The following is a 10,186-nucleotide window of genomic DNA, read 5'->3' as shown; positions in this document are numbered from 1 at the left end:
GAACCTGAAACCCAGCCCCTCCCGGCTAAGTAAACAGAAGCAGAGGCCGGCTCAAGCTGATGAATATTCATCATGCCAGAAATCCAATCCCAGCGCCCCTGCATCCACCCAGAAGCCAGGGTTCTCCAGGGACCGCCACGCAGGAGGAGGGAATCCCAAGGGAGATCTGGGGTCAGGGAGCACAGGAGGCTCTCGCTTAGTTTCCCCACTCTTGGGTGTCTGGTTGCACTTCCCAGCTATAGCCAGGGTCACCCCACCCATTTCATCTTCTGAGGAGGCGCAGACCCCTCTCCAGCATGGACCACCACCTGGATGTTGCCCAGGGCACAACCAGGAAAGAGTTAAGGGCTGCTGCTTCCATTGGCAGGCTGGGTAGGACGGGGTGCACCCCAGCTTCCTTTGAACTCCCTGAGTCGAAACCAGTCCCGGTTAAACTGGTTGGCAGACCGGTTCCCAGGCTGTCCCTCCCCTGCCTGAAGCCTCAAAGTGGGGACTGGGTTGGGGGCTGTGGCTTCCTCCTGACCTGAAGAGCCCCTCTTCAAAAATCTCCCTAGGGAGAAAAAAAAAGGGCACAGCCTCTCCTCGGGCCAGGCTCTCCAGACCCACCACAACCTCAAACATTGTCATCCCTCTCCCACTTTGCTTGGAGGTGGGCTTCAAGGCCCTTGAGATCTTATGCAGAATTCCATGTTTGTGGGCAGAGGGGCATTGCTTTTTCTGCATAGATTATACTTTTATCAGACTCTCAAAGAGACCTGTGACAGTGTCCCCACTAGCAAAGTGCCACTGGCTTCAACTCCTCCCAGATGTCCAGCAGTCTATTGAAAGGGCCTTCCTGGGTATTATAAAGTTGGCAAAACCTGGAGCAAGTTCTCAAGGAAAGGAGAGATGGGTCCCTAGTGAGTCTGGAAGAGAAGGAAGGGCAAGAAGGCAGGGGATGGGCACACGGTTGGGGACAGGGGTAGAGTGTGTGTGCACAGGGGCCTTCGTCCTCACCGATCTGCAGTCTCATTGCCCCTACAAACCCACCATTGGCCAAGCTGTGTGCAGCGCTCAGCCAGGGCTGCTCTTGCAGATGGCTCCGTGTCTGGGGAGCGTTGTTTTGCAGCCACCCGGAGGTGGCCTGTCCTATTTGCGCTTGCATTCTCTCTCCCCTCGGATGGGCATCGCTGGAGAGTGGAAAACATCTGCTACATACTCAGTGTCTCTGCCACTTCCTGGGCCCAGTGCTACCAGCTTAGGTGCCCAATCCACCCACCAGCTACCTTCCTCCATGGACCAGGTGTGCGTGTCAGGCAAAGAGTGAGGCACGGGGTAGAGAAAAGGCATAAAATCCCCCCTTTCCCTGGCTCTCCCTCTAAGTTACATTTGAAATCCCAGCTCACCAACTCTTAAAGCTGTCCCCCATTTCCAATCCCGCTTCTACTCGCTCCAGCTTCTGATGGCCTCTTGGGTTTGTATTCTCCTCCATCTGAAATAGCCCCCCTTCCCTTAAAATGTCCTTGGGTGGACAGTCCTCCAAAGCCTCCCCACAGCCCACAGCAGAACCCGCTTGGCCTGGCTCTCCTAGGATGGGGCCTCTGCAGCCTCCTCTCATGCACACCCACCCCTGCCAACTCTCCCTGAACACTAGGCCCTTCTCTGCCTGCCTTTTTAGGCATGAGGCTGCCTTAGACGGGTGAGATTAGGAGTGCTGGCTGTGCTCTTGGGTAACAATGTCCCCCCCATCACCTGTGCGACCCAAGAGAAACTTCTTTTCATCCCTCAGAACCTGAATTAATGATCACACCTCCCACCCCGCCAGGAGTTTTCTTGTTTCCCCTTCTGTGTTCCCATAGAACCTGCTCATATACTTCTATTTAACATGATATATATACCATGATTGGTTTCCACTTACAGACTTTTAGCTCTTAGAGCCCAGAATTATGTATCACTGATCCAGACCAGACATATAGTAGGTACTTATGCAAGCTTGAAAACACAAATGAGAAACAGAAACATTGTTTTTACCCAAAGAAACTGTTAATGTAGCCAATTGCTTTGTCCCACTCTCCCTGGGGCAGGTAAATGTGCAAGAAAACCCATTTATTTGCCTTCTTGTGGTTCCAGCCACAGGTGGCTTGCTGTCATGCTATCATCTCCCTGGGGGGTGATTTGAATTGAAGGATATAATTTTGTAAGGTCCCCTACCTCTAGTGCAAAGTACACACAGCTGTCCCAGAAAGGTGCCCACAGCCTCCTAGATCTGTCACTTTCTATAAAAGCCTCGTCTACTCAGAGTGGATATCTGGTTCAGAAGACAAAAACTCCTTCCAGCTCAGGTGTTGGGAAGAGACCAGAAGGCTAGTGGGATGGGCTTTGGTCTGGGGGACGGTAACTCAGAGTCAGGTCCCCGTTCCCCATCCATAGAAGGAAGGGCTTGCCCTGGAGGTACTAATTCCCCATGCCTCGGAGATCCAGCCTCTCTGATGTCTGAGCCCAGGGGAGCAGATTCCTGTTCTCTTGGCTCCACACTGGAGAAGGAGCCCCCATAAGTGCCATGGCAGGCCTACCTGTGGCTCTCCCTTCCCAAGTGCCACCAGTCCCAGGTGCAGGTGTGAGGACCTAGCACATTACCAGGGAGGGGCCAGCCTGGGAAGTCAGGCACAACCCCTGGCCTTCAGGGCATTTATTTCTGGGAGGAGCAGGGCTGGGAGGAAAGTTTGAGATAAGGCTGTGAGCTATGAATATAACTCCTCACGTACAGGCCACTTTATTGCTTTATAAAAATTTTCACCTTTGGCCGGGCACAGTGGCTCACACCTGTAATCCCAGCACTTTGGGAGACTGAGGCAGGCAGATCACCTGAGGTTGGAAGTTCGAGACCAGTCTGTCCAACATGGAGAAACCCCATCTCTACTAAAAATACAAAATTAGCTAGGCATTTTGATGCATGCCTGTAATCCCAGCTACTTGGGAGGCTGAGGCAGGAGAATCACTTGAAGCTGGGAGGCGGAGGTTGCAGTGAGGCGAGACTGCACCATTGCACTCCAGCCTGGGCAACAAGAGTGAAACTCTGTCTAAAAAAAAAAAAAAAAATCACCTTTAAGCACACCTTTCTAAAACTAGGTTTAAGTGTAACATGCTATATACATGCAGTGTGCACGTTTTAAGAAATGTGTTCTTGTTGAGTAAAGCAAGTTAAATCCACCTAAGGGAGCCCCAAGGACCTTGGTGCCCTTTTGGGGTACACAGCCATGGGGCCCCATTGCATTACAAATCTAATCAGCCTGGCATATCCATCCCATTTTACTGATCTCTGTCCAGCAAGTAGATCTAGGCTTCAGGGATATTTCTTCCCTAAAACGTGGAGAAGAGAGGTGCTGCCATTCTCCTCAGCTCTCCCCGTTCTCTGGAAGGCCAGGAGATTGGAGATCCTGGGGGTGTCCAGCCTGGTCGAGGTGACAGGTGGGGCAAGACCAAAGATCAGTCTCTGGTGGGCTACACCAGGTGCAGTGGGGAGGCAGGGGCAGGCAGAAGCTGCATTCTGATCTGAGGTGGGTGGTGGGGCTGCCATTGGAGGGGGCTTTCTCCTTGTTTTCATGCGAGGCGTTCCCTTCAAGGAGATCTCAGCAGGCAGTGGGGGTATGAGCAGCCAATATTAGGGGGACTGTGTTCCAGGCACTCTTCCAAATATTCCATAGGTGTGAACTCTTGATCCCCACAGCTGCCCCTTAAGGTGGATTCTCTAACCGAGTACACCCATTTGCACCCCGTCAGCAATTTTCCTGTTGCTGTTTGCATTCGTTTCCTGTAGCTGCCATGAGTTACCATGAAGTGTAACATGGCTTGAAACAACAGAAATGGATTCTTCTGACCTATCCAGTAAGTCAGAAGTCAGAAATGAGTTTAACTGGTCAAGACCAAGGAGTTGTCAGTGCTGTGATCCCTCTGGAGGCTCCAGGGAGAACCTGTCCTTGATTCTTCCAAGCTCCTGGTGACTGCAGGCACTCCTGGGCTTGTGGCCACATCACTCCAATCTCTGCCTCCTTTGTTTTCACTTCTGTGGGTTTGGCTAAACTCCCTCCACCTCTCTCTTATAAGGACATTTGGGATGGCATTTAGGGTCCACCCAGATAATCCAGGATTCTCTCATCTCAAGACGTTTAACATAATCACATGTGCAAAGAGTCTTTTTCCAAATAAGGTCACACTCATAGCTTCTGGAGATTTGACATGGTTATCTTTGGAGGGATCATTTTTCAGCCTTCCACGTTCTTCATTCAGACAACCTCTCCGTATTGTCAGACATAAGTGTGCTTCCTACATCCTTTTTCAGGGAAGGACTTGCTGCCAGGTCACAGGAGTGTGGTCAGCAGTTGGCCATCAGCTCCTTCAAGGTCTGTCTCAGCGACAGAAAGCCACCTTGCCCTAGGGCTATCATTCTGGAGCAGCGCACTTCTAGGGATAAAAAAGCCCAGCCATTTCAGCACCATGAAGGACATTCTCGGAGCAATATTCACTCAGAGGCCTCCACCACATTGACTAAAGCTTTGCTGGGCCTGCAGTGCAGTTGGATTTCTGCCTCTGCCCAGCATTGCTTCCATCTGATTCCTCTCACAGGAAATGATTCCTAATAAACATCTTGCCCCCCAAAACACCACCTACTTCTGTAGAATGCAACCCATGACACAGACATTTCCATTTTTGCCAGTATGATGGAAGTGAAGTGGTCTTCTTCATGTCATTTATTTATTTAGAGATGGAGTCTCGCTCTGTTTCCCAGGCTGGAGTGCCGTGGTGCCATCTTGGCTCACTGCAACCTCCACCTCCCAGGTTCAAGCAATTCTCCCACCTCAGCCTCCCGAGTACCTGGACTTACAGGTGGGCACCACCACACCCAGCTAATTTTTGCATTTTTAGTAGAGACGGGGTTTCACCATGTTGGACAGGCTGATCTGGAACTCCTGACCTCAGATGATCCACCCACCTCGGCCTCCCAAAGTGCTGGGATTACAGGTGTGCACCATTACACCAGGCCCATGTCCTTTATATTTGCATTTCCCTAGTGTACTGGATTGAATAGTGTCCCCGAAAATTCACGTCCACTCAGAACCCCAGAATGTGACCTGCATTGGAACTAGGGTTTCCAGATGTGGTTTTCAGATGTAGTCATCCTGGGTTAGTGTAGGCCCTAAGGCTGAGTAGTAGTGTCCTTACAGGAAGAATGTCATGTGACAATGGAGGCCATGTGACAATGGAGGTACCTGCAAGCCAAGGACACCAAGGCCTGCCAGCAGCCGCAGAAGCCAGGAGAGAGGCACAGACAGCATCTCCTCTGCAATGAACCAACCATGCTGACACCTGGATTTCAGACTTCAAGCCTCCAGAACTGCGAGAGTAAATTTCTTTTTTTTTTTTGGGGGACAGAGTCTCTCTGTCGCCCAGGCTGGAGTGCAGTGGTGCGATCTCGGCTCACTGCACCCTCCACCTCCCGGGCTCACGCCGTTCTCCTGCCTCAGCCTCCCGAGTAGCTGGGACTATAGACGCCCGCCACCACGCCCGGCTAATTTTTTGTATTTTTAGTAGAGACAGGGTTTCACCATGTTAGCCAGAGTGGTCTCGATCTCCTGACCTCAGGTGATCCACCCGCCTCGGCCTCCCAAAGTGCTGGGATTACAGGCTTGAGCCACTGAGCCCGGCCCTGTGAGAGAGTAAATTTCTATTGTTTTAAGCCACCCAGTTTGTGGTGATTTGTTACAGCAGCCCCAGGAAACTAGACACTTTGTTTCTAGTAAGGTTGGACATCTTTTCATACATTTATTGGTCATGTTCTCTGAAATGATCTTTCCTTCCTTCTTCCCTTCCTTCCTTCCTCTCTCTCTTTCTCTTTTTTTTTTTTTTTTTTTTTCTGAGTCAGGGTCTCACTATGTTGCCCAGGCTGGTTTCGAACTCCTGGACTCAAGTGATCCTCCTTCCTCAACCTCCCAAAATGCTGGGATTACAGGTGTGAGCTACCATGCCCAGCCAAAATGACCATTTTCTTCAATGTAGAAAAATTTCTGCATCTCATCATATGAGAGTTGTCTTTCTAGTAACCACTGACTTAAAAAAAAATCATTGCATTTATGGATCCCTGGCACCTTTGCATAATTCTATTTTATTTATTTATTTATTTATTTATTTATTTTTATTTATTTATTTTTTTTTTTGAGACGGAGTCTCGCTCTGTCGCCCAGGCTGGAGTGCAGTGGCGCAATCTCGGCTCACTGCAAGCTCCGCCTCCCGGGTTCACGCCATTCTCCTGCCTCAGCCTCCCGAGTAGCTGGGACTACAGGCGCCCGCTACCATGCCCGGCTAATTTTTTGTATTTTTAGTAGAGACGGGGTTTCACCGTGTTAGCCAGGATGGTCTCGATCTCCTGACCTCGTGATCCGCCCGCCTCGGCCTCCCAAAGTGCTGGGATTACAGGCGTGAGCCACCGCGCCCGGCCTATTTATTTATTTTTTTACATCTGTCTCCGTCACCCAGGCTGGAATACAGTTGCACAGTCATAGCTCACTGCAGCCTCAAACTCCTTGGCTCAAGCGATCTTCCCACCTTTGCATATTTCTACAGCTTTCCAGGGACCTGCTTGCCCATTGGTTGGGAATCCTAACCTACGGAATTAAATTTCGACCCTTTATAATAGACCTGAAAGTTCTTCAAGATCTCCCTTTGCCTGTCTCTTCAACCTAATTTCTCTCCACTCTCCCCATAAACATCCATGCTCCCATAATAAACTTCTTCCTTCTGGAACAGCCATTCTCTCACCTCTGGGCTTTGTCCTTGCTTTTCCTTTTTCCCAGAATGACACCTGTCACCTCCTTTCCTCTTTTCTCTCCTCTCCTTTCTATTACAATTCATGCCATCTTGCAAGACTCAGCTCAAGTGTTACTTCTCCTAAGAGCCTGCTCTGGTGGTGTTCTGTCCTTCTCCTTTGCCTTTTCCCATGCTGAGTTGGATACTCCGTCTCCTTCTTTCTGTTCCCTTAGCACTCTGAGCATCTCTGAGTGGACCTCTTATTAGCTTTTTTTTTTTTTTTTGAGACAGTCTTGCTCTGTTGCCCAGGCTGGAGTGCAGTGGCATGACCTCAGCTCACTGCAACCTCTGCCTCCTGGGTTCAAGTGATTCTTGTGCCTCAGCCTCCTAAGTAGCTGGGACTACAGGCAGGCACCACCACACCCAGTTAATTTTCTGTGTTTTTGTATTTTTAGTAGAGACGGGATTTTGCCATGTTGGCCAGGCTGGTCTTGAACTCTTGACCTCAGGTGATCTGCCCGCCTCGGCCTCCCAAAGCGCTGGGATTACAGGTGCCTCTTATTTGCTTTGCATAGATTTTTTGAGCACCTTCTATGCATGAGCACAGTACTCTCACACTCTGTGACGACACACTCTGGAGATGTCGTCATGGGATTTGGAAGGTAGTGGGCCCCTCACTCAACATACTTTTACTTCCTTTGAGGCCTAGGACTGTGTCTTCGTGATAAGGTGCTCAGGGTGCATAAAGTTGAACTCCAATGGAAAAGAGGTGAATGGATGGGTGGTTTGTTAGTATCCTTGGTTTTCCTTTTCTTAGCAGATTAGATTCCCACCCCCTTCCATGATAAGCATGGTGAAATAATGAAATAGTGGCATCCTTAGAAAATGACAAACAGGACCCATTTCATGAAGCCACCCAGGGAGTTCTTTTTCCCCAGAAGACTAACAAAGGTGGAGGGATGAGGTGGCCAGGAGGGCATGAGTTGCCAGAGTTAAGGGTGCAATGAGTGGCCCCAGAGCATGACCCAGGTGACTGGCCCCACATACACTTTCACTGGTCTGTACCAAACTCGTGAAGCTGACCACCCCTAATTTCTTCTCCCTGATTTCCTCCCTTCACTCCCAAGAGGCTCAGAGGATGTTGACTCCAAGTCCTGAGCTGTAGAGGAAAGGATGAGAAAAGGATCTGGGGACCTTGAACCTCTTGTCCCAAGACAAAGCAATCATGGTCCCCACTTATCACAACTACCACCATCATCAAATGCCTTCCTGCATACGGCTTTCCTTCATTACAAGCATCCATTAAGCTCCTGACACTCAATGTCAAGTGTCACACCGGATGCTGGGGTTATAGAGATGAACAAGTCTGCTTTGGCTTCCCAGCCCACAGGTACTCGCAGACTAGGTGGGGAGACAGACTGAAAAACGCAACATGCCGGGCATGGTGGCTCACGTCTGTAATCCCAGCACTTTGGGAGGCCAAGGTGGGCAGATCACGAGGTCAGGAGTTCAAGACCACCCTGGCCAACATGGTGAAACCCCATCTCTACTGAAAATACAAAAATTAGCCAGGCATGGTGGCACATGCCTGTAATCCCAGTTACTTGGGAGGCTGAGGTAGGAGAATCGCTTGAACCCAAGAGGAGGAGGTTGCAGTGAGCTGAGATCACACCACTGCACTCCAGCCTGGGTGACAGAGCGAGATTCTGTCTCAAAAAAAAAAAAAAGGAAAGAAAGAAAGAAAGAAAGAAAGAAAGAAAGAAAGAAAGAAAGAAAAAAGCAACACAGTGGTTACACTCCGGGCAGCAAGAGGCCCAAGGCTGCTATGTTTCCAGAGCTTCCAGCCTAGCAGGCAGATACACCACACACACACAGGCACACACACCACACACCACACCCCATAGTCAGTGTGGCTGTGAGCAAACACACAGACCATAAAGTAATAAAAATATAGCAGATAAAATAAATGAGTTATTTGAATGTTGAAAGTAAGCCTTCTTTTATGGATATTGCAGGAGGATAAGTAATGGGCTCCCTTTCCCAGAATGGGGTGTGGTAAGAATGAACTTTGGAAAGGGGCAGGGCCTGCAGGGGTGGGAGTTCTGAGCGTCTGGCACAACAACTGGGGAGAAAATAGGAATCAGGCCCAAGGAAGAGACCTGAAGCTGTTGTGGCTGAGCCAAAGGGGCAGGCAGGGGTGCAGGAGAAGCAAAGGCACATCACACAGAGAAGAAGAATGCAGGCTGGGTAGCCCAACAGGCCTGGGTTTGAATCCCAGCCTCATCAACTACCCACTGTATGATTTTCCTTTTTTTTTTTTTGAGTCTTTCTGTGTTTCCCAGGCTGGAATGCAGTGGCACAATCTTGGCTCATTGCAACCTCTGCCTCCCAGGTTCAAGGGATTCTTCTGCCTCAGCCTCCCGAGTAGCTGGGATTACAGGCATGTGCCACCACGCCCAGCTAATTTTGTATTTTTAGTAGATGGGGTTTCACCTTGTTGGCCAGGCTGGTCTCAAACTTCTGACCTCAGGTGATCCACCCGCCTCGGCCTCCCAAAGTGTTGAGTTCCATGTGTGAGCCACCGCGCCTGGCCCACTGTATCTGTATGATTTTCTTTTCTTTTTTTTTTTGAGACGGAGTCTTGCTCTGTCACCCAGGCTGGAGTGCAGTGGTGCGATCTCGGCTCACTGCAACCTCCGCCTCCTGGGTTCAAGTGATTGTCCTGCCTCAGCCTCCTGAGTAGCTGGGACTACAGGCACGTGCCACCACACCCAGCTAATTTTTTGTGTTTTTAGTAGAGACGGGGTTTCACCGTGTTAGCCAGGATGGTCTCGATCTCTTGACCTTGTGATCCACCCACCTTGGCCTTCTAAAATGTTGGGATTACAGACGTGAGCCACCGCACCTGGCCCACTGGATGATTTTCAACATGTTACGTAATTAATCTTTGGCTTCCTTGCCTTTAAAATCTGGTTAATGATGGTACCCACATTATAAGGTTGTTAGAAGAATCACATTAGATAAGGCTTGTAAAACATTTAGATCTACACTGGCACGTGGGCATGTTTATCACGTAATAAGCAAGCTAACAACAACAATAATGGATGGCAAGGTAGGCTGCCTACACGGTGCCTCGGGGCTCTGTGCTTCCTTGTCCAAAGCTGGCGCAGCCCTGGTATATCCTCCTCACCTCTCTACATGTGCTGCCCCTCTCCCAGGGTCCCATCTGCTAAATCAGCAGAGAACTGAGAGATTCCTGGTCAGAAACCTACCATACCTCTCTCTGCCTCCTTCTAGCTGCTGGGAGCCCCGATGACTAAAGTCTCCTGAAGGAGATAGAGTCAATGCCTTGGATGCCAGACCAATTATGTGCTTATCTGCCCACAGACCCTGAAGTTCCCTGTGG

Source organism: Pan paniscus, chromosome 19, assembly GCF_029289425.2.
Source record: "Pan paniscus chromosome 19, NHGRI_mPanPan1-v2.0_pri, whole genome shotgun sequence".
Classification (NCBI taxonomy): Eukaryota; Metazoa; Chordata; class Mammalia; order Primates; family Hominidae; genus Pan; species Pan paniscus.
This window is presented reverse-complemented; position numbering follows the sequence as displayed.